The following is a 24,679-nucleotide window of genomic DNA, read 5'->3' as shown; positions in this document are numbered from 1 at the left end:
CCATATGAAAAATGCAATTATGCCAAACAGAAAATGAAAATGGTTCATCTGAAAGTAAAAAGGTCAAGCGAGACGGTCGATAAATAATTGTTCAACAGACAACCAACACCTGAGGACGACGAGGCACAGTGCCAGTGTGACACAATCACTGGGCGACACAGTTCCAACGTGACACAGTCCCAAAGCGACACAGTCCCAACGTGACACAGTCCCAAAGCGACACAGTCTCAGTCTCAGGGCGACACGGTCCCTGGGCGTACTGGCGGTATCAGAGGAGTGTGGGTGGGTCAGCTGGGAGAGGCTGGGTTTGTCATGCCAGTCCTGTACGAGGAGGACTGCTACTGACGCTGTGGTACTCGAAGTTACCTTCTTCTGCATATGAGACGACGGGCGTCGCTCGGCGCCTTGAGGGAAGGCTTCTTGTCTCTTGTGGTTGAGGGAGGTGAGGCGGGCCACGTGAGCACCAGAGACCCCTGTGTTCTCAAGGAAGAACAACCCACAATTAGCTGGTGTCTCTGTATGTTTACAGAGGTCAGGTCTAATGGCTGGGTCCTAGCAGGAGATACCAGTGTGTGTGTGTGTGTGTGTGTGTGTGTGTGTGTGTGTGTGTGTGTGTGTGTGTGTGTGTGTGTGAAAACCATCTATCAAAACGCCAACATGCATCACCTGAAAGCAAGAGACCCTGTCACCACGGTCCACTACAGGCACATGTATGCCAACTGTATCTCGCCTTACATGGCGTCGTCAGAGACCATACGATGCCTTCATAGACCTACTACAGAAGGTGTCTACAGAGCCGATGGCCGACACTGCAGATTATAAACAAACGACCGACACAGACAAGCTAACGTTAGGGAGGAGCAGTGGCTGCTGGCGGCACACAACGTCACTCATATCTTGTGTGAGCATCTTCAGTATGTGGTCTGGCATGGTTACCCGATCTGCTGCCACCACCCACACCTTCATCACATCAATGACCCATGTGAACACCTTATATATATATATATATATATATATATATATATATATATATATATATATATATATATATATATATATATATAGTAATAGGTCACAATGGTACGCGTGATATAGTATTTGTTGATAACCATGAGAAAAAATTAAACATGATAAGTTCCCACTTATCCTGTTTTACTTTTACTCGTGGTTATCAGCATACATACACACACACACACACACACACACACACACATATATATATATATATATATATATATATATATATATATATATATATATATATATATATATATATATCCCTGGGGAGAGGGGAGAAAAAATACTGCCCACGTATTCCGTGTGCGTCGCAGATGACGATTAAGAGGTGCGAAAGCGGGTGGCTGGATATCCTCCCTGGCTGTAGTACCTTCCAAAAGAAAGAACAGAGCAAGAAGCCAAGTGGATTTTCCCTCTACGACTCAGTCATCAGTCGTCTGTTACTGACGCTACCTCGTTCACGTGGGAAATGGCGAGTATGGGTACAAAAACGAATTATATATATATATATATATATATATATATATATATATATATATATATATATATATATATATATATATATATATATATATATATATATATATATCAATCTTAACCAATATCAATTCATCAATTGGTTCAGAGGAGAGGATGAACAGCAGTTATGGCTGTGAGCAGACAGCCATGTCCAGGACTGGAATCATGGCGGGCCTACGTGAAATTCATAGTCAACAAGGCTTACCTGTGCACCACAGATGATCATAACATGACACACCTTGGCAATGTTACTCATATTTTCTCTTTCTCAGACATTTCTCACGGTAGGCGTCCTGTGTGGACATTCCAGGACCATTCAATGGTCCAGTAAGACCAGCAGGTTTACAGAGACCATATAGTAACTTGATTTCGACACGTTTCAAAGTCTAAACACTTTTGATATAGAGAATATCACTAATACATAAGTAGACTAACCACGAAAATGAGATAATCACTGGAGATGATCTAGTCTCTCTTCTGCTCCTAACCTTCTTAACATTTATGCTGATGATTCCGTTTTACACACAGACTTCAACTCGCTTCCCCTCCCCCCTCTAGCACTTATATTACTGATTGTTTTTCCCGCTCTGAACATATTTCCTCTCTTAATTCGGGCCTGTTGCAGCATCCTGGAATAAGGACACTGTGTTTTGAGGTCACTTCTCCTTATTCTAAGACTCGTTAGTTTCAGAACACAATAATTCAATCTACAATAACATTAATATGTTGCGCATAACCTTGTCTTCCTCACGTTAAAGATGCCGTAAATTATCTGTGAATTACTTTTCTTGTGAAACGTTATGTCTACAAGTCATATTGTCTCGGGGTACTGTGCTCACACACCTCGTCCACGATGGAATTCCTCCTTTACCTCTCCGGTGGTCGATGTGGAACCAGCAGCCTCCCATCTTATCACCTCTCCTGGCATAATCGCTCCTCGACCATCCCTTTCGTGAACGCCGCCATATCGCTCGCTGCTCTCTCTCTCTCTCTCTCTCTCTCTCTCTCTCTCTCTCTCTCTCTCTCTCTCTCTCTCTCTCTCTCTCTCTCTCTCTCTCTCTCCTCCAAGTATCATCTTGCCCAGGGTGTTCGAAGTGAGCGGTTCGTACGTTGCCGTGGCAAAGGCATCAACCCGAGGCCTGCTGCTTCCCACACTTCCTGTGTGGAGACCCGCCGCCACTCGAGGTGTAACCGTTGCGGTGATCAGCCCTCCCGCCCTCTTCCTCGTGACCTCCCTACCATCAAGAACCAGCAGGTCATCCACAACCACCTGCCAGGCCGGGCCCCTCCCTCCCTCCCTCATGTCTACTGCCTCTCTCTCGTCACTGCTTTCACGTGGGAGGAGGTGGGCGTACGTACGGTTGGCCCCTGACCGGATCGTTATATAAAAAGAACACTATGGAGATACAAGTGGCGGGCTTAAACTGGCGAGATAAGCGGAACATCTTCACTGCTGATAAGCTTTAGATAAGCGGAACATCTTCATTGCTGATAAGCTTTCGATAAGGCAATACAGAGCTTGTGGCACTTGCCCAGCATTAGTGAGCGACTACATCCAGTAATCCCGTTACAGCAATAAATCCCCCAGGGATTACAGCTCTGACGGTCAATCCTGCCTCAGGTTTAATGTTTCCATGACTGTACTAACATGATGGTGATGATGACGATACCTGGTGATGATGCTACCTGGTGATGATGGTGCCTGGTGATGATGGTGATGTTACTGCATGGTGATGATGGTGATGATGCTACCTGGTGATGATGGTGATGATGGTGATGTTACTGCCTGGTGATGATGGTGATGTTACTGCCTAGTGATGATGGTGATGTTACTGCCTGGTGATGATGGTGATGATGGTGATGTTACTGCATGGTGATGATGGTGATGATGGTGATGTTACTGCCTGGTGATGATGGTGATGTTACTGCCTAGTGATGATGGTGATGTTACTGCATGGTGATGATGGTGATGATGGTGATGTTACTGCATGGTGATGATGGTGATGATGGTGATGTTACTGCCTGGTGATGATGGTGATGTTACTGCATGGTGATGATGGTGATGTTACTGCCTGGTGATGATGGTGATGTTACTGCCTAGTGATGATGGTGATGTTACTGCATGGTGATGATGGTGATGATGGTGATGTTACTGCATGGTGATGATGGTGATGTTACTGCCTGGTGATGATGGTGATGTTACTGCATGGTGATGATGGTGATGTTACTGCCTGGTGATGATGGTGATGTTACTGCCTAGTGATGATGGTGATGTTACTGCCTAGTGATGATGGTGATGATGGTGATGTTACTGCCTAGTGATGATGGTGATGACGCCACCTAGTGATGATGGTGATGTTACTGCCTGGTGATGATGGTGATGGTACTGCCTAGTGATGATGGTGATGTTACTGCCTGTTGATGATGGTGATGACGCCACCTAGTGATGATGGTGATGTTACTGCCTGGTGATGATGGTGATGGTACTACCTAGTGATGATGGTGATGTTACTGCCTGTTGATGATGGTGATGACGCCACCTAGTGATGATGGTGATGTTACTGCCTGGTGATGATGGTGATGTTACTGCCTAGTGATGATGGTGATGTTACTGCATGGTGATGATGGTGATGGTGATGTTACTGCATGGCATGAGTGATGATGGTGATGTTACTGCCTGTGATGATAGTGATGGTATACTGCATGGTGATGGGTGATGTTAGTGCTGGTGATGTTGGTAGTGACTGCCTAGTGATGATTGGTGAGTGACTGCATGGTGATGTGGTAGTACTGCCTGGTGATGATGGTATGACTGCTCTGATGTGTAGTGCTGCCTGGTGATGATGTATGTACTGCATGGTGATGTGGTGATGTAGCTGCCTGGTGATGTTGGTATGTTACTGCCTAGTGATGATGTGATCGTGCTGCCTAGTGATGTGGATGTGCTGGTGATGATGGTACGTGTCCTAGTGATGTGGTAGTGCTGCCTCTATGTGTATGCTGCCTGGTGATGTTGTATCTGCCTGGTGATGATGTGTGTCTGCCTGTGATGATGGTAGTGCTGCCTGTGATGATGGTGTGCTGCCTAGTGATGATGGTGATGTTACTGCCTGGTGATGATGGTGATGGTACTACCTAGTGATGATGGTGATGTTACTGCCTGTTGATGATGGTGATGACGCCACCTAGTGATGATGGTGATGTTACTGCCTGGTGATGATGGTGATGTTACTGCCTAGTGATGATGGTGATGTTACTGCCTGTTGATGATGGTGATGACGCCACCTAGTGATGATGGTGATGGTACTGCCTGATGATAGTGATGGTAGTGCCTCATGATGGTCATGGTAGTGACTGATGTTGGTAGTGCTGCCAGGTGATGTTGGTAGTGCTGCCAGGTGATGTTGGTAGTGCTGCCTCTTGATGTTGGTAGTGCTGCCTCTTGATGTTGGTAGTGCTGCCTGGTGATGTTAGTAGTGCTGCCTCTTGATGCTGGTAGTGCTGCCTGGTGATGGTTGTGCTGCCTGGTGATGGTTGTGCTGCCTGGTGATGGTGGTTGTGCTGCCTCTTGATGTTGGTAGTGCTGCCTGGTGATGTTAGTGGTGCTGCCTGGTGATGTTGGTAGTGCTGCCTGGTGATGGTTGTGCTGCCTGGTGATGGTTGTGCTGCCTGGTGATGGTGGTTGTGCTGCCTCTTGATGCAGGTAGTACTGCCTGATGATGTTAGTGGTGCTGCCTGGTGATGTTGGTAGTGCTGCCTAGTGATGGTCGTGCTGCCTGGTGATGTTGGTAGTGCTGCCTGGTGATGGTGGTTGTGCTGCCTCTTGATGCTGGTAGTGCTGCCTGATGATGTTAGTGGTGCTGCCTGGTGATGTTGGTAGTGCTGCCTAGTGATGGTTAAGCTACCTGGTGATGCCTGATGTTGGTAATGCTGCCTGGCAATGCTGGTAGTGCTTCCTGATGATGTTGGTTGTGCTGCCTGGTGATGCTGGAAATACCTCGTGATGTTGGTCGTGCTGCCTGGTGATAGTGCTGACTAGTGAGAGTGCTTCTAACGATGCTAAAATGTTGTTATAGTCTGATGATGGTGATGGTGGTGCCTGGTGATGGCACTGCCTTGCAATGGTGATGGCACTACCTGTTGATGATGGTGACACTGTCTGATGATGGTAATGGCACTGCTTATGATGCTGATGGCACTACCTGGTGACAGTGATGGTGGTGCCTGATGATGGTGATGGCACTGCCAGGTGATGGCAATGACACTGCCTGATGATGGTAATGGCACTGCTTATGATGATGATGGCACTACCTAGTGACAGTGATGGTGGTGCCTGATGATGATGATGGCACTGCTAGGTGATGGCAATGACACTGCTTGATGATGGTAATGGCACAGCCTAGTGACGGCACTGCATCATGATGATGATGAAAATGGTGGTGCCTGGTGATGGTGATGGCACTGCCTCGTGATGGTAATGCCTTGTGATCGGGACAGCATTGCCTGGTTATACTGATGGCATTACCTGAAGATGCGATGGCACTGCCTGATGATGTGATGGCACAGCCCGATGATGGTGATGGCACTGCCTGGCGATGTTGATGGCACTACGAGATGAGAGTTAAGGTGCCTGATGATGATAATGGCACTGCCTAGTGATGGTGATGGGACTGCATGATGATGATGATGGTGGTGCCAGGTGATGGTGATGGTACTGTCTAGTGATGGCTATGGCAATGCCTCATGATGGTGATGGCACTGCCTTGTGATGGTGACGGCACTGCCTGGTGATGGCACTGCCTAATGATGGTGATGGCACTGCCTAGTGAAAGTAATGGCACTGCCTGATTTGTGCTGGCACTACCTGATGATGGTGATGCCTGGTGATGGTGCTGACAATGAATAATGATGGTAGTGTTACTGCCTAATGACGATCACGGCGCTGCCTAGCGATGGTGATGGCACTGCCTAGTGATAGTGATGGCGTTGCCTGATGATGGTGATGATGGTGCCTGAGGATGGTGATAGTACTGCCAGGTAATGGTGCAGGCACTATCTGATAATGATGGTGGTTCATGGTAATGGCACTGCCTGATGATGATGATGATGGCACTGCCTGGCGATGTTGATGGCACTACGTGATGAAAGTTAAGGTGGTGCCTGATGATGGTAATGGCACTGCCTAGTGATGGTGATAGCACTGCATGATGATGATGGTGGTGTACTGGTGATAGTGATGGTAGTGCCTCGTGATGGCAATGGCAATGCGTCATGATGGTGATGGCACTGCCATGTGATGGTGACGGCACTGCCTGGTGATGGTGATGACAATGCTTGATGATGGTGATGGCACTGCCTAATGATGGTGATGGCACTGCCTAGTGATAGTAATTGCACCGCCTGATGATTTGTGTTGCCACTACCTGATGATGGTGATGGTGGTGCCTGGTGATGGTGATGGAGTTGGCAGAGCCTAGTGATGGTGTTGGTCGTGCCTGGTGATCGTAATGGTGATGGCATACTGGTGATGGTGCTGGCAGTGCCTGGCGATGGTGTTGGCATTGCATGGTGATGGTGTTGGCAGATCCTAGTGATGGTGTTGGTAGTGCCTGGTGATGGTGCTGGTAGTGCCTGGCGATGGTGTTGGCATTGCATGGTGATGGTGTTGGCAGATCCTGGTGATGGTGTTGGTAGTGCCTGGTGATGGTGCTGGTAGTGCCTGGCGATGGTGTTGGCATTGCATGGTGATGGTGTTGGCAGATCCTAGTGATGGTGTTGGTAGTGCCTGGTGATGGTGCTGGTAGTGCCTGGCGATGGTGTTGGCATTGCATGGTGATGGTGTTGGCAGATCCTGGTGATGGTGTTGGTAGTGCCTGGTGATGGTGCTGGTAGTGCCTGGCGATGGTGTTGGCATTGCATGGTGATGGTGTTGGCAGATCCTGGTGATGGTGTTGGTAGTGCCTGGTGATGGCAGATCCTGGTGATGGTGTTGGTAGTGCCTGGTGATGGTGCTGGTAGTGCCTGGCGATGGTGTTGGCATTGCATGGTGATGGTGTTGGCAGATCCTGGTGATGGTGTTGGTAGTGCCTGGTGATGGCAGATCCTGGTGATGGTGTTGGTAGTGCCTGGTGATGGTGCTGGTAGTGCCTGGCGATGGTGTTGGCATTGCATGGTGATGGTGTTGGCAGATCCTGGTGATGGTATTGGTAGTGCCTGGTGATGGTGCTGGTAGTGCCTGGTGATGGCAGATCCTGGTGATGGTGTTGGTAGTGCCTGGTGATGGCAGATCCTGGTGATGGTGTTGGTAGTGCCTGGTGATGGTGCTGGTAGTGCCTGGCGATGGTGTTGGCATTGCATGGTGATGGTGTTGGCAGATCCTGGTGATGGTATTGGTAGTGCCTGGTGATGGTGCTGGTAGTGCCTGGTGATGGCAGATCCTGGTGATGGTGTTGGTAGTGCCTGGTGATGGCAGATCCTGGTGATGGTGTTGGTAGTGCCTGGTGATGGTGCTGGTAGTGCCTGGCGATGGTGTTGGCATTGCATGGTGATGGTGTTGGCAGATCCTGGTGATGGTATTGGTAGTGCCTGGTGATGGTGCTGGTAGTGCCTGGTGATGGCAGATCCTGGTGATGGTGTTGGTAGTGCCTGGTGATGGCAGATCCTGGTGATGGTGTTGGCAGATCCTGGTGATGGTGCTGGTAGTGCCTGGTGATGGTGCTGGTAGTGCCTGGTGATGGCCAGTAATCAAGATGTTATCTGTGTGGGTCACATGTTATCATGGTATTATCTCTCCATGTAAGACGACGGTCCCTCGTGCTCTCCCACGATCACCTGCCCACCTGTAGGGGAACAGGTCTTCCTAGTCTTCTGCAGGTGGCTTGTGGAGGCCACATGTCTGCCGTGCCCACCAGGGAGGTGGTCCTGGGTCTCCCACGTCCGCCTGCAGGAGACCAGTCGGCCCCGATACAGGTGTCATCCACGCCCACCGGCAGGAGACCAGTCAGCCCCAATACAGGTGTCATCCACGCCCACCTGCAGGAGACCAGACAGCCCCAGTACAGGTGTCATCCATCCCCACCTGCCGGAGATCAGTCAGCCCCAGTACAGGTGTCATCCATCCCCACCTGCAGGAGATCAGTCAGCCCCAGTACAGGTGTCATCCATCCCCACCTGCAGGAGATCAGTCAGCCCCAGTACAGGTGTCATCCATCCCCACATGCAGGAGATCAGTCAGCCCCAGTACAGGTGTCATCCATCCCCACCTGCTGAAGACCAGACAGCTACAGCACAAGTGTCATCCACGCCCACCTGCAGGAGACTAGACAGCCCCAACACAGGTGTCATCCACCTGCAGACCGGGAGAAGCCAGCCGTATGATGGGGTTAGTGGTCACCTGAGGAGGACTAGGAGAGACCCATTTGTCTCACATTGACACCTGGTTATCTAGCCAAAGCCTAGTCGTCACCCAGGATCTCATAATCATGTGTAGCAGATAATAAGACAGCAGAACACCCAGGCAGCAGAAGAGTTGCAGCAGAAGCGCGACAGAAGAGCCGGCCAATAGCAGGAGAGAGGCGGCCCAGAAGGCAGACAGCAAAAGGAGCAGTGGTGCGGGCGGCGCTGGGGGTATGGGAGGGGCGGTGGCGGCGGCGATGACATCTGGGAGCGGAAGACGCCCGCACCCAGGTCAGGAGACACCCCGCTGACCCTCCGCCCCGCCCACCACCCCGGATCCCGCCCACCCCCATCCCGCCCACTGCCCTTTCCACTAGGGATCAATATTTCCGATGTTCTTTTACAGTTCGAAATGTCGTGAATCTAAAATGACAATTGGTTATAAAGTAATCATAGATTAAAATGTCATGTGAGTGACGGTCGCGCCTGCGCGCCGGGTCGGAGAATTGCCAGGGGTCGCCACATGCCCCGCGCGCCCTGCCTCCCCGCGCATCGCTGGGGGGCGGGGGAGGGAGGAGGAGCGCATAGTTCTGGTGGCCAGGGTGGCGGCAATCGTTCGTTGGGCGAGGGTAATACGCTCGTCTCCGTGAGGGAAGAGCGAGGTGGTTGTGCTAGGAGAGTAGCGGTGGGAGGAGGAGAGGCACGGTGGAGGAGGGTGACGTCAGGGGCGGGGGAGGGCGGCCGTGCCCAGCCTCAGCCACCAGCTGTCGCTGGCCCTGGCCGCCCCTCCACACTGACGGGCCGCCCGTGTCACACCTCTGCCCAGCCACAGGTGCAGATTGTGAAGAGGAGCCGGGAGGTGCGGCGGTCACCCCCTGGGGAGGCGCGGCCCCCGGGGGCGGGCGTGGCAGCAGGCGCCCCTGGGGCCTCCGTCGTGCCCGGCTGAGGAAGGCGCCTACCACTCCTCCTGCCCCGCGTCACGTGATTCTGACCAATTTATTGGAGATGGTGTGTGTGTGTGTGTGTGTGTGTGTGTGTGTGTGTGTGCGTGTATGTGTGTGTGTGTGTGTGTGTGTGTGTCTGTGTCTATGTGTGTAGTGGTGGTGTGTGGCAACCCAGGGCGGGGCCGCAGGTGAGCGTGTCGCGAGGCCGGCCCGCCGCACTCCGCCGCCGACCACGCTGCCGCCCGCTCCTCCTCCGCTCCCGCACGCTACCCGAACCGCGCCACACGTCTCCAGCCGCCCGCCCACACCACCCACCACCCTACCGGCCGGCCACCCTGCAGCCCCGGGCGGGGCAGCTACCAGCCAGGTGCAGTGTTCACCATCACCGTCAGCACCAACACCTCCTGCACCAATATGCTGCACCACACAGTCTGCACCACAACCCCTGCACCACACCACCACCTCCACCAGTAACTAGTTGGTCCAGGGCCATGACGCGCGCCCCAGTGTAGTGCCTGACCCAGCTCTCCCCCGGGGGCGTTGCCCTACATGTGTTGTGACAGTGTCATGTGGAAATTCATCGATGATGTAATGCTCTCCGACCCCCCACTCCCGAGCCCCACACCCCCACCCAACCCTCCCTAATGCTCCCTGCAACATGCCCCTCTGCTACTACCCCCACCCCCCTCACTCCCTCCTGCCCAGTCCCGCCGCCCACGTCCTGGCCGTCGTCAGTGTGGAGCGGCGTGAGGACCGTGGCCCGGGCCAGTGGCGGGCCGCACTTGCTGGTGTTTACCGTGCGGCGGGCGGTGGGCGGCGGGGCCGGGCAGCTCCTGCCCTACATTGGGCTGGCCGGGCGGCCGGCATGGCGTGCTGCCCGACGGTGTAGCTCTGTGACAGTTGGATTGATTTATGGATCCCGCCGCCCGGGAGCCTGGCTGGCGCCGGACCTCGTCCTCCCGCCCTGCACTGGCCAGGCCGCCCCTGGGGCAGAGGGCGCCCCGTGAACCCGTCAGGGGCAGTAACGCCCCCACAGTACTGTGCCAAGGGCGACGACCCGCCTGTTGAAAGACGACGTGTTCAGTGAGCCCATGTGGAGGGGGCCAGAGGTGCCTCTGGGGTAGAGGACCCCCTGGGGATCCTTACACACGAGGAGGAGCCAGCAGGAGAGCCAGGACCTGCCTCAGGGGCCCAGGAAGGGCACACACTCCAGCAGGTGTCAGGTAGGACCTCGCTCCTTATACGGCCACCATGGCTCACTGGTCGCCTCCTACACCCTCTTCCCTCCTCCACCCTCCACCCACACCCCTCCACTCCCTTCCCCCCTCCACTCTAACCTCGACTCCCTCCACCACCCTCCATTACCATTCTAAGTGATCCTCTCTCTCTCTCTCTCTCTCTCTCTCTCTCTCTCTCTCTCTCTCTCTCTCTCTCTCTCTCCCTGCAACACTTAATTTTCATCATCCAAATTCCATACTTTCTTCTTCCCGTCTTATCTTCCTAGACCCAAGTCTTACCTCCCTTCACCCGTGTCTTTCCTCCCCACACCCATGTCTTACCTTCCCACACGTCTTACCTCCCTACACCCATGTCTTACCTTCCTATACCCGGTCTTACCTCCCTACACTCGTCTTACCTCCCTACAACCCTGTCTTACCTTCCTACACCCCTGTCTTATCTCCCAGTACCCGTGTCTTACCTCCCGATACCCATGTCTTACCTCCCTACATCTATGTCTTAACTCCCTCCACCCATGTCTTGCCTCCCAGCACCCATATCTTACCTCCCTACACCCTCGTTTTACCTCCCTACACCCATGTCTTACCTCCCTACACCCTTATCAACCTCCCTACACCCATGTTTTACTTTCCTACACCCATGTCATATCTCCCTACACCCATGTCTTACCTCCCTTCCCCCTTTTTGTAACTTCCATACACCCCTTCTTACCTTCCTACACCCTTGTCTTATCTTCCTCCATCCATGTCTTACCTTGCTCCACCCATGTCTTACCTTCCTATACCCATGTCTCACCTCCCTACACCCATGTCTTACCTTCCTCCACCCATGTCGTACATTCCTAAGCCCTTGTCTTACCTTCCTCCACCCATGTCTTACCTTCCTACACCCATATCTTACCTCCCTACACCCCTTTGTAACCTCCATACAACACTCTCTTACCTTCCTACCCTTGTCTTACCTTTCTACACCCAAGTCTTACCTTCCCACACCCTTGCCTTACTTCCCTACACCCAAATCTTACCTCCCTACACCCCTGTCTTACCTCCCTCCTTCCCTTTTACCTGTCTGCACCCCATGTTATCATCTTCCTGCCTCGTGTCACCTTCCTTCTCTCCTGTGTCAACTCTCTCCACCAATTATTACTTTCCTTCTCCCCGGTGTCCCCTTCCTTCTCCCAGGTGTCCCCTTCCTTCTCCCCGGTGTCCCCTTCCTTCTCCCCGGTGTCCCCTTCCTTCTGTGTTACCTTCTTTCTCACCTGTGTTTGCTTCCTCCTGACCTGTTACATTTCTTCTCCCCAATGTTACCTTCCTGCCCACTGTTACCTTCTTCCTGTATATGTTACCTTCCTCTTCCCCTGTGTTACCTTCCTCCTCCCCAGTGTTACCTTCCTTCTCCCCTGCGTTATCTTCCTTCTCCCCAGTATTACCTTCCTCCTCCCCAGTGTTACCTTCCTCCTCCCCAGTGTTACCTTCCTCCTCCCCTGTTACCTTTCTCCTCCCCAGTGTTATCTTCCTCCTCCCCAGTGTTAGCTTCCTTCTCCCCAGTGTTATCTTCCTTCTCCCCAGTGTTACCTTCCTCCCCTGTGTTACCTTCCTTCTCCACTGTGTTACCTTCCTCCTCCCGTGTTATCTTCCTCCTCCTCAGTGTTACCTTCCTTCTACCCAGTGTTACCTTCCTCCTCCCCTGTGTTACCTTCCTCCTCCCCAGTGTTACCTTCCTCCTCCCGTGTTACCTTCCTCCTCCCGTGTTACCTTCCTTCTCCCCAGTGTTACCTTCCTTCTTCCCGTGTTACCTTCCTCCTCCCCAGTTACCTTCCTTCTCCCCAGCATTACCTTCCTTCTCTCCAGTTACCTTCCTCCTCACCAGTGTTACCTTCCTCCTCACCAGTGTTACCTTCCTCCTCCCGTGTTACTTTCCTCCTCCCGTGTTATCTTCCTCCTCCTCAGTGTTACCTTCCTTCTACCCAGTGTTACCTTCCTCCTCCCCTGTGTTACCTTCCTCCTCACCAGTGTTACCTTCCTCCTCCCGTGTTACTTTCCTCCTCCCGTGTTACCTTCCTTCTTCCCGCGTTACCTTCCTTCTCCCCAGTGTTACCTTCCTCCTCCCCGGTGTTACCTTCTTTCTCCCCAGTGTTATCTTCCTTCTCCCCGTGTCACCTTCCTTCTCCCCAGTATTACCTTCCTTCTTTCTAGTGTTACCTTCCTTCTCCCCAGTGTTACCTTCCTCCTCCCTAGTGTTACCTTCCTTCTCCCCAGTGTTACCTTCCTCCTCCCCAGTGTTACCTTCTCCCCAGTGTTACCTTCCTCCTCCCCAGTGTTACCTTCCTTCTCCCTAATGTTACCTTCCTCCTCCCCAGTGTTACCTTCCTTCTCCCCAGTATTACCTTCCTTCTCCCCAGTTACCTTCCTCCTCCCCAGCGTTACCTTCCTCCTCCCCAGTGTTACCTTCCTTCTCCCAAGTGTTACCTTCCTTCTCCCCAGTATTGCCTTCCTCCTCCCTAATGTTACCTTCCTTCTCCCCAGTGTTACCTTCCTCCTCCCCAGTGTTACCTTCCTTCTCCCGTGTTACCTTCCTCCTCCCCAGTGTTACCTTCCTCCTCCCTAGTGTTACCTTCCTTCTCCCGTGTTACCTTCCTCCTCCCCAGTGTTACCTTCCTTCTCCCGTGTTACCTTCCTCCTCCCCAGTGTTACCTTCCTCCTCCCTAGTGTTACCTTCCTTCTCCCGTGTTACCTTCCTCCTCCCCAGTGTTACCTTCCTCCTCCCTAGTGTTACCTTCCTCCTCCCTAGTGTTACCTTCCTTCTCCCGTGTTACCTTCCTCCTCCCCAGTGTTACCTTCCTCCTCCCTAGTGTTACCTTCCTTCTCCCGTGTTACCTTCCTCCTCCCGCGTTATCTTCCTCCTCCCCAGTGTTACCTTCCTCTTCCCCAGTGTTACCTTCCTTCTCCCCAGTGTTACCTTCCTCCTCCCCAGTTACCTTCCTCCTCCCCAGTGTTATCTTCCATCTCCCCAGTGTTACCTTCCTCCTCCCCAGTGTTATCTTCCATCTCCCCAGTGTTACCTTCCCCCTCCCCAGTTATCATCCTTCTCCCCAGTGTTACCTTCCTCCTCCCCAGTTACCTTCCTTCTCCCCAGTATTACCTTCCTCCTCCCCAGTGTTACCTTCCTCCTCCCCAGTGTTACCTTCCTTCTCCCGTGTTACCTTCATCCTCCCCAGTGTTACCTTCCTCCTCCCGCGTTATCTTCCTTCTCCCCAGTGTTACCTTCCTCCTCCCCAGTGTTACCTTCCTTCTCCCCAGTGTTACCTTCCTCCTCCCCAGTTACCTTCCTTCTCCCCAGTATTACCTTCCTCCTCCCCAGTGTTACCTTCCTTCTCCCGTGTTACCTTCATCCTCCCCAGTGTTACCTTCCTCCTCCCGCGTTACCTTCCTTCTCCCCAGTGTTACCTTCCTCCTCCCCAGTGTTACCTTCCTTCTCCCCAGTGTTACCTTCCTCCTCCCCAGTTACCTTCCTTCCCCCCAGTGTTACCTTCCTCCTCCCCAGTGTTATCTTCCTTCTTCCCAGTGTTATCTTCCTTCTCCCCAGTGTTACCTTCCTCCTCCCGTTACCTTCCTTCTACCCAGTTTTACCTTCCTCATTCCTCAGTGTTACCTTCCCCCCCCCCCATTTCTTCCTTCCTCCTCCCCAGTTTTACCTTCCTCATTCCTCGGTGTTACCTTCCTTCTACCGTGTTACCTTTCTTCTCCCCAGTGTTATCTTCCTTCTCCCCAGTGTTACCTTCCTCCTCCCCAGTGTTACCTCCCTCCTCCCCAGTGTTATCTTCCTTCTCCCGTGTCACCTTCCTCCTCCCCAGTGTTACCTTCCTCCTCCCCAGTGTTACCTTCCTTCTCCCGTGTTACCTTCCTCCTCCCCAGTGTTACCTTCCTCATTCCTCAGTGTTACCTCCCCCCCACCCCTTCCCTATGTTTACCTTCCTCCTCACCAGTGTCATCTGTCGCCTCTCTATGTTACCTTCTTCATCCCTCTAGTGTTACCTTCCTCTTACCTCCCCTGCGTTACATTCCCTCTTCTTTGTTCTACCTATGTCTTCAACTGTGTTACCTTCCTCCTTCCCTCTGTTGCCTTCCTATTCCCTGTTACCTTTCTCCATGGCTTCTTACCTTCCTCTTCCCCAGTTTTACCTTCAACCCAAATCTTCCTTTTGTTTCAGGCTGCCTCATCCAATCAGCTTAAAACACGTGCAATACAATGATTCTTTCAACAGTCCTTTGATTCACGTGTTAATGTCAGTAGTTTGTGACCTTCTGTGGTCTGGCCTGGTCTGTTAGTGTCATTTGCTCAAGCCTAGTCTCGTTCTCAAAACAACGGCTGCTTCCTCCAGATGGAGGGGTGGATCCTGTGGACCTTAAAGGGAAGACAACATTGATGGTACTTTTCAAGACCCAATTTTCTCACGAACGCAATATTGCTGCTGTGTTCTAACATCACCCTACGTGGCAGGCGAAACACCAGAGTTAGGGAAGCGTTTAAATATATCTTTCACTGCCCACATCAGCATAGTAAGAGGAACTAAACTACTGGGAACGTTTAAAATCGTTGAGGCTGTACTTTCCTGAGGGCAGACATGAGAGGCAACATCATCATCTACACCTGGGTAATCCTAGAAGGGATGGACTCCACTTTCCACTCCGAAATAACCTCTTACTGGCACGACACACACACGGAAAACTATCTTATTTACCTCTTAAATCTATAGGTGCCATATGCACAGACAAAAAAAAAAAAAAAAGAGAGAGAGAGAGAGGACCTTAAACATCCGGGGCCCACGAGTCTTCTGCACCTCGCCAGTAATCATCAGAAACACCCAGGAATACACACTGAAAAGTATAAGAGGCCAGGCACCAGACCAGCCAGCATGTGGAGGCCACGTGGGCCTGGGCTGGGCTGCGGCGTCCAACACCTTCGTCGACCAAACGACCCCAACTGCTCGGACCTAGCCCGAGCCGATGGGGTAAAAGACCCCCGAAGACCACAGCAGGAAATCAAGTAAATCAAGTGTGATCTGTTTTTGCCGAGTGTAATAAAGTCTGGTCTGGTCTGGTGTAGTGTCCTCTGGTCTAAGCAGGTGTGATCTTCTCTGGTGTTCTCTGTAGGCAGTGAACAACAGAGACGTGTTCTGTTGGCAACTGCTAAAAGCAGTGAACTACAGAGCTGTTTTCTGTTGGCAGTGACATACTGGATGTTCTCTGTCGGCAGTAAACAGAAGATGTTCTCTGTTAGCAGTGAACTAGAGAAATGTTCTCTGTTGGCAGTGACCTACAGATATGTTCTCTGTTGGCAATGAACTACAGAGATGTTCTCCGCTGGCTGTGAACAACAATGATGGTGCGGAGATGTGACCATGTTTTCTTGTATCAAAAGAAAAAAAAAAAGTTGTACTTGATTTTTAACTTCAGCTGACCTTGTGCCAGTGTAGCTTTGAGAGGAGCCATGTTGATGTGTCTTGGAGGGTGTCTGGGTTTCTACGTCTCTTCCTATTTGCCGGAGTCAGTGCGTCTGTATGATCAGGTTTCTGCGTGTGTTTGTGTGAGGGGCAGTTGGCTCTTGACGACAGCCGCCCAGCGTGGCACTCACTACCGTCCCGACTCAGCGGCGTTAAAGTGGCGCCCAGAACCATCTTACATCCTCCATGCTGGTCATACTTTAGGTTCTAACAAAACGGGGCTACCGGGCCAGTCCTGTCATCTTACAAGCCCCAGACACCTACTCAAACCTCACTTCCCAGACACCTACTCAAACCTCACTTCCCAGACACCTACTCAAACCTCACTTGCTTTCTTCGCACGAGTCCTCATGCCATCTCCTTGCTGCACCATCGCTTTTAAATGGAATCGTGATGCAGTCCAACCAGCCTATGACCCATGGACCCCGGCATCATGCGGGTGCTAAGAATATCCGGGTTTTCTCTTGACTCTACTGCCAAGGAGAGGAAGGCCTCAGACAGTAGTAGAACCGGCCCCTCCCACGACCTTTCCCTCTCTGATAGACCTGTAGAACCGGCCCCTCCCACTACCTTTCCCTCTCTGATAGACCTGTAGAACCGGCCCCTCCCACGACCTTTCCCTCTCTGAGAGACCTGTAGAACCGACCCCTCCCACGACCTTTCCCTCTCTGATAGACCTGTAGAACCGGCCCCTCCCACGACCTTTCCCTCTCTGAGAGACCTGTAGAACCGACCCCTCCCACGACCTTTCCCTCTCTGATAGACCTGTAGAACCGGCCCCTCATACGACCTTTCCCTCTCTTGATAGATTCCGGTTTACAGGTGCTCATTCCAAGTTCAACAACACACCTGTTGCACGCCTCGAGAACCTTAAGTCCCCAAACTTTGATGTTATCTGGCTTAAGGTTTGTTTCTCGTCTACTACGAAGTTCTTCCTTCATCTCGCCTACTGCTCTCCTATTTCTACAATTCCTATGTCTTTCTTCGACTATCTAAACTCCTTCCATGAGGCCATGATATCCTCTCCCAAGGGGATCTCAACGTTCACCATAGGGAATGGTTGAATTCCTCCCATACGGATGGTGGGGGGATTGAAGCCCCTCACATGTTTCTTCTCAGTGATCTGGAGCAGGTTATCACACAGCCCACTTGTATTCCTGACCGCTGTGACCTTTCTCATGATATTCCGAATCTGTTTTTTTCACCTATACTCCAGCACGCTGTTGCTATACAATCTCGCCCACTGTGGTTCATCTGACCACACTCTCATACATGTATCTGTTTTAACGGCACCTCCCCCTCCCTCCAGCAGCCCCTTCCAAGCGTAAATTTTGGCACCTCAACAATACTGACTGGAATAACTTACGAAAATTCTTTTCTAACTTTCCTTGTGTGAATTACTTTCTCATGTGGTGATGCTTCATTCTCCACCAAACGCAAAGAGGTTATTGTTGCGGGAATGGAAGCATTTATCCCCTCCTCCCCCAAGACAATTTCTAAATTTCTAATCCATGGTTTAACCATTCCTGTTCTGAGGCCATCCAGGCAAGGAATGAGGAATATCGGGCTTAAAAAAAATCGTCTTCTTCCTCTGACTCTCACTCAGCATTTATCACTGCCCGTAATTATTACATTATCCGTGAGGCAAAGCGTTCTTTTAGTCAGAGGAACTGCGATAATCTCTCCTCGTCATCCAACAATAATAGGTCTTTCTTGTCTCTAGCTGAGGGCATCGCTAACCACTTCTGTCGCTCTACCTATTCTTCACGTTTCCGTTCTGACGGTACTATAGCTGTCTCTCCCGTAGATAAAACCACTCTCTTTGGTTCCTGTTTTTCCTCTAACTCTACCTTGGATGACTCTAACATTCCTTCACCCCCCTCATGCTCCTCTTTCTAATCCTATGCCCCTCCTCGTACTCTCATTTTGAACCGTCCGAAAAGCGCTTCTCTCTCCGGACACAAGCATGGATTATGGTCGCGATGGCATCCATCCCCATGTATTGAAAGAGTGTGCCTCGAAACTTGCACCTGTGCTAACTCGTCTGTTCCGTATCTGTTTAAAAACTAGACCTTTTCCTTCTTGGAAGCAAGCGTTGGTATATCCCATCCTTAAGGAGAGTGACCGTTCTCATCCCTCTAGCTATCGTCTTGTTACTTTGACATCTATCATTTCCAAAGTCTTTGTATTCCTCCTCAACTCCCATATCCCTCAACTCCCATATCCTCAGACATCTTGAGTCTCACATCATCTCTCTGATCACCATGACTGATATTCATTTCTATCTTACTAATGTCTAGTCATCATCACTGAAACATTTGGGGGAATAATACTATGATGCTGCCCTATATATATCTTAGCCTGTTGATAGGGTGTGGTATCGGGGTCTCATCCCTAAGCTCCCCCCTCTTTAGTCTTCCCTCCCTTGCTTTCCTCATTCATATCTAGCGTCCATTCTGGCCGATCTATCCCTTTGGTTGATGATTCAGCCTCTCTTCCTTTCTCCATAAACAGTGGTGTGCCTCAAGGTGCTGTTTGGTCTCCTACACTTTATTTATCAAAGAATTTCTTTCTTCTATAAACATGTAAGTGCACTCGTACAATGACGATTCATCCCTGCATTCCTCCACATCCTTCATTTATGTTCCTTCTTTATCTCACTCGATCTGCATCTCGTCTAGAATCAACTTCCTCAGTAAACTCAAACTCTGACAGGATACCTTTATGGGGTAGACAAAAATCTGGTTATGTTTAATGCCTCCATGACGCAGTTTCTCCCACCTCTCTATCGAAAACTTTCCTCTCTCCTTCGATAGTTCAGTAATTCGCCCTCTTAACTCAATGAACATACTTGGTATCACTGTCTACCTCTAAGAAACGGAGCCCTTATTAGAAGTCGATTTTTTCTTTTACTTCCGACCAGTTGCTCCGTTTATACAAAGGACTGATCGGTCCCTGTATTGAGTACTGCCCTCACATTTGAGGCGATTCTAGCTTTGCATCCTTCCTTGACGGTTGAGTCGAAAGCGGTCCAACTTACCAACTCTCCCAGGTTAACTTCAAAACTTGACCTACTTGCCAAACACCGCAATATTGGCTCACTTTTTATCTTCTAGTGGTATTACTTTGGTGTTTGCTCCCGAGAGCTGGCTGCTTTTGTGCCGCCATCACTAGTGAAACCACAAAATACTGGGCAAGCTGCTGCGTCACATGATTACTGTGTGGCCATCGGAAACTCAAGAGTGGGCCGTTTTGATAACTGTTTCTTTCCCAACCCCTCGAAGCTTTGGAACTCTCTACCATCTCACGTCTTTTCCAATAACTATGGCCTGGCATATTCTAAAGAACAGGTTTTTTCACTTCTCCAAAATTCGTCAACATTTTCCCTTGTCTCTTCTTTTTGTCTTTCATTAACCTCATATTTCAATTAAGGCTCGGCCCTGATGTGGATTTCTGTCCGTGATTGGAGCCTCTAACGTAAATATTTTTTATTTATTATATATATATATATATATATATATATATATATATATATATATATATATATATATATATATATATATATATATTCCTAAGAGTCCACGGGGAAAATGAAACACAATAAGTTCCCAAGTGCACTTTCGTGTAATAATCACATCATCAGGGGAGACACAAGAGAGAAATATAAGTCAGTTGATATACAACGAAGAGACGAAGCTAGGACGCCATTTGGTAAACTAATTTCACTTGTGGGACCCCATTTCCTCAACTATCATACATTTTTCTGCACTCTTTATATTACCTTTATTCTCAGTTTCAATCCTCAGCGTACTCCAATCATCCCAACGCACACTGCAAAAGTACTTCTTCACATATTTTCTAGCAAGTTTACTGCTTAATTTCATGTGATAACTCCTGATTATTCTATATGTGCATCTTTCCAAGACCTGGTCACTACTGCCATCATCAAACTGGTTCAGAAGCTTAAGCCGTTGTGATCAAGTTAACCCTTACTGTTCTCTTCTCCGTAGCCTCTTACCTCTCGCCGTAACTCTAATTAAGGTGTCACCTTCGTTACCATGCTCTGGACCTCTCTACAAGTTCGTTGTGCTTCAAGTGTTGTGACCAAATCTGACACGCATCTTCTAGTTTTGGCCTAATGTACGATACGAACAGTCTGCTGAATGTCTCCTTATCCATGTACTTGAATGGGATACTGATATTTGCCAGCGGCCACTTTCTCTCCTTTACAGTGTGGTGCTCTGGCGACGAGTGAGGTTCAATGTCTACTCCCAGGTCCCTCTCACACTTAGATCCCTGTAGCTTAATTCTTCTAGGACAATATTAGTATTAAGTGCTTTCACTGTGTCCTATCCTCATTGCTTTGCATGTACTCGGGTTGAATTTCATCAACCATGTACCAGATGAACTCTGTAGTTTGTCCAAGTTCACTTGTACGTTCCAGCAACCCTCCTCACTCTTTACTTCCCGTATGACCTTGGTATCATACACAAACTTATTCAGGTACGACTTTTCTCCCGGCAAGAAGGGCAATGGTCCCAAGACTGGCCCCTGCGGCACGCCGACGGAGGCCACCAAACCATTTCGAGAACCCTTTCTGATATTCCTCCTCCACTCCCGTCCGCCGAGACGATCTATCCATCAATGATCTCTTTCATTCCCACCTGAAGATTCAGCTTGCTCACAAACGTCTTGTGTAGCCAAGTTATCATATTCTTCCTGGCTGTCCACAGGCACACACCCCAACCGACTTTCTCTTGTGTTTAGAGCGGTGTTGACTCACTCATAAAAGTCTAAAGTGGTTTGTTACACATAACCTTCTTTCCTCGACTCCCTCCTCTCTCTTATGTAGTTTCTCCTTTGCAAATACGAAAAAAAATTAGCTTTCTGATTATCTTTTTCTAATTTATCCTCACTCGTTTGAAAAAAAAAAAAGATAAGGAGTTCAACCTCCATTCTTCAAGACAGTTGTGATGTTTACCCTCTTGTGTTCCTGTGGTACTTTACCACACAGGTGTCTCCGTGTGTTGGCATAAGTCAGTGGGTGGTTGTGGTGACCAGGACGGTGTGTGTGTGTGTGTGTGTGTGTGTGTGTGCTAGTAATGCCACCTCAGTAGCCGTGTTATGGGCCTGACATTGTATAATAACCATGGGATCCACGTGACATAAACCTTACTAAGAAATTTTTGCCCGCGCAGCCAGACTTGATCATATTAGAATATAGAACCATATTGGCGCCAGGAAGTTTTGTCTTGAACATGTCACTCTTGTCAACCTCCGGGGGTTTCCACCACACACACACACACACCCGTCACCACACCACCACCACCACCACACTGATCACGAACTCTGTTCTCGGTAGTGTTGCCACACCACCACTACCACTCCTAACCTCTCCAATCACCACCAGCATAACAGCTGGCACCACCACCACAATGACCAACAAGATAACTAACCACACACCGCCACACTACTACCACACCACCACTGCAGTTGGCACCTTACCCAAGCGAAAAACAACAAATTACTTTACTCCCCCCCCCCCCCCCCCATCACAGCACAACAGAAAACGGGGAAAAATAACTTTTTTTCTCTCTCTCTCTCCCATGAGTAAAAAGCCAAAAGTCTGGAATTTCACAATAAAAACATGCATAACGAATTTTCTTATTTTATTTATTGATTAATGTATATGATGTAGTGTAAGGGGGAGGGGGGGTTACCAGGAGGGCGGCCCAGGGGGAGTGGGAGGAGGGAAGGGTGGTGGGGAGGTGGCGGACCGGTGTGGCCCTCTGTTAGGGTGGGCCACACAGGGGTGCACACCGTGTGGCCCTCTGGCAGCGTAACCTTATCTGTCGGAAATATTAGAGCAGCTCAACACCTCCCCTCTGCTCTCTCTCTCTCTCTCTCTCTCTCTCTCTCTCTCTCTCTCTCTCTCTCTCTCTCTCTCTCTCTCTCTCTCTCTCGCAGTGGTGTGTGGCCAGTGCAGGCATGAGGGGGGGGGGGTGTTAAACATCAGTATTCATGGGACTGAGAGGCCTGGCCACCCACCGCCCCGCCCGGCATAAGTCTGTTGCCGTACAAGGTGCGCCACCCACCACCCACGGCTCTGGCCAGCAGTCGTAGCAGCCGGACCCCTCAAAGGAAACCACCTCTCTCCCTGGGCCTCACAACCCCACGTCTTCACCTCACACACACACACACACACACTATACGTGGCACTTTACCAAACCTACTGGTTAGACGGTCATGGGTAATATAATAATAATAATAATAATAATAATAATAATAATAATAATAATAATAATAATAATAATAATTAAAATAATAATAAATGGTTTATTGTCCAGAATAAGCCCGTCAAAGGCTGGAAAATAACTAGGAATACACTTGCAATAAAGACGTGGAGGCCAGAGCAAGGGGAGAGGAGGATAAACATTAATTTTCATCCATTTGTTCTCATTGGTCGGTTGGGACTGTGTCGTTCTTGTAGTGGTCTTGACGAGCTCGGAGGGGCTCGATGCAGTTATGGAGGTGATCTGCATTTTCGGGACATGGGATCTCTGGTGGCAGGAGCTGACGGTGGCGATAATGGCGGTGTTAGGTTGACGAGGAGCAGGTGATGGCTGGAGAGGGTTGGGAGGAGCAGTGTGTGTGTAGCACCTTCTCTGCACTTTTTCTCGTCGCCTTTGTGGTGGAACTGGGAGGAGGACTAGGTGGGAGGGACACTGTGCGATGGATGGAAGTTAGATAGATGTTCTCGAGGTGAGGCAGAGGGAGTCCAGATGTCTCGAGTGCTCCTTCGAGCTGAGTTTATCATCCAGACCAACACCGGGAAGCTGGTGGACTGACCTAACCTGGAGACGGTGAAGGTGGCAGGTGATGAGAGGCGAGACTGATGTGCCTAACCTGCATCTTGGGTTTGGCTGTTGGTGTCATGGCTGTCGCCCTACACCATGTCAGAGGTGTCCAGTACGACTGTTTAGGCTGGAGACCTGTTGTCATGGCTCATACCACCGCAGGAGGAGTCCACGTACTTCCCTCACAACAGTTGCATCCACCAGGACATCGCATATCACGTGAGGAAGCACAAGAGTCCCGTCTCTGTCATGTGGGACGAGGGCATAGGTGAAGGAGATGGCCTGGAGGTGTTATACAAGTCTGGCGACACTCACGCAGGAAACCAGCACGCCATAAATGCAAGTTCTCGGCAGGCCAGAGCTGATGGCTTCTCCAGTAAGAGACTTCTGGGTGACAAGAGTCAAAATCTTCAGTGAAGTTAGTGAAGGTGAGAGCCACGCAGGTCGTGCATCTCTCCAGCTTGTGATAGATGAAGTAGTGGACCCTGACGAGGTGGTGGACGATCAGGGTCTACACACTGCCACAATGTTGACAGTCTACACTGCCGAGGTCAGGTTTATCAAATACAGAACTTCCATTAGTTACACTGGGGACCAGGATGATGGATGGTAAGTGAGGAAACAATAACGAGGATGACCTAAAGTCAAGTAACCAGTGGGTAGAATCACTGGAAAAACATTCTGGAGTCATGGTATGATATTCGAACTCATGTCAAAGAAACTAACCCTCATTCTTCATAATCCACCCAGCCTGAGTAGTTCTGGTCACCGTACTTGAAAAAAAAAAAAAGCAGCGAACTACTGCAATGATTCCCGAGACGAGAAACACATCCTCCTGTGAGACCCGATTCGACTCCTCAAACTTATTCAGCTTCCCTTAGCTTCTGTGGAGACCCACCATTCGAGAACAGACCGTTATGATACCTCCTCCTTTCCTGGCACAGTAAGGCTGCGGCTTCTTCCGTCTTCACCTCCTCCCGTGACACTTGTAACCCTGACAGTCAGGTCTGCAAACACCTCAGGAGTTCTGGTGATTACCTTCACTCTGCTTCCTAAGTTTTCTTCACCCTGGCCGCCATGAAAGGGACATAATTTGCCCGTGTGCCGAGCTGGTCATCCAGAATTATCATAATTATCAGAGGTTTGGATCATCTTGACCCAAGCAGTTACTGCAAGACCAGCTCCTCCTCATTACACCCCAAGTG

At 50.2% G+C, this 24,679-nt stretch overlaps 2 long non-coding RNA genes across 2 annotated transcripts in view; one reads left to right on the top strand and one right to left on the bottom strand.

The window, feature by feature from the left end:
* Nucleotides 1–24,679, bottom strand: part of LOC139749095 (uncharacterized) — a 284,265-nt gene that overhangs the window by 112,182 nt on the left and 147,404 nt on the right. The window lies entirely within an intron of this gene.
* The window catches only part of LOC139749094 (uncharacterized), a 123,068-nt gene continuing 107,963 nt past the window's right edge, over nt 9,575–24,679 (top strand). The window contains exon 1 of the long non-coding RNA XR_011712886.1: nt 9,575–11,098. This is a non-coding gene — a long non-coding RNA (uncharacterized lncRNA). The remainder of the gene's footprint in view (nt 11,099–24,679) is intronic.

Source organism: Panulirus ornatus, chromosome 6 (genome assembly GCF_036320965.1).
Source record: "Panulirus ornatus isolate Po-2019 chromosome 6, ASM3632096v1, whole genome shotgun sequence".
NCBI classification, from domain to species: domain Eukaryota; kingdom Metazoa; phylum Arthropoda; class Malacostraca; order Decapoda; family Palinuridae; genus Panulirus; species Panulirus ornatus.
This window is presented reverse-complemented; position numbering and strand designations above follow the sequence as displayed.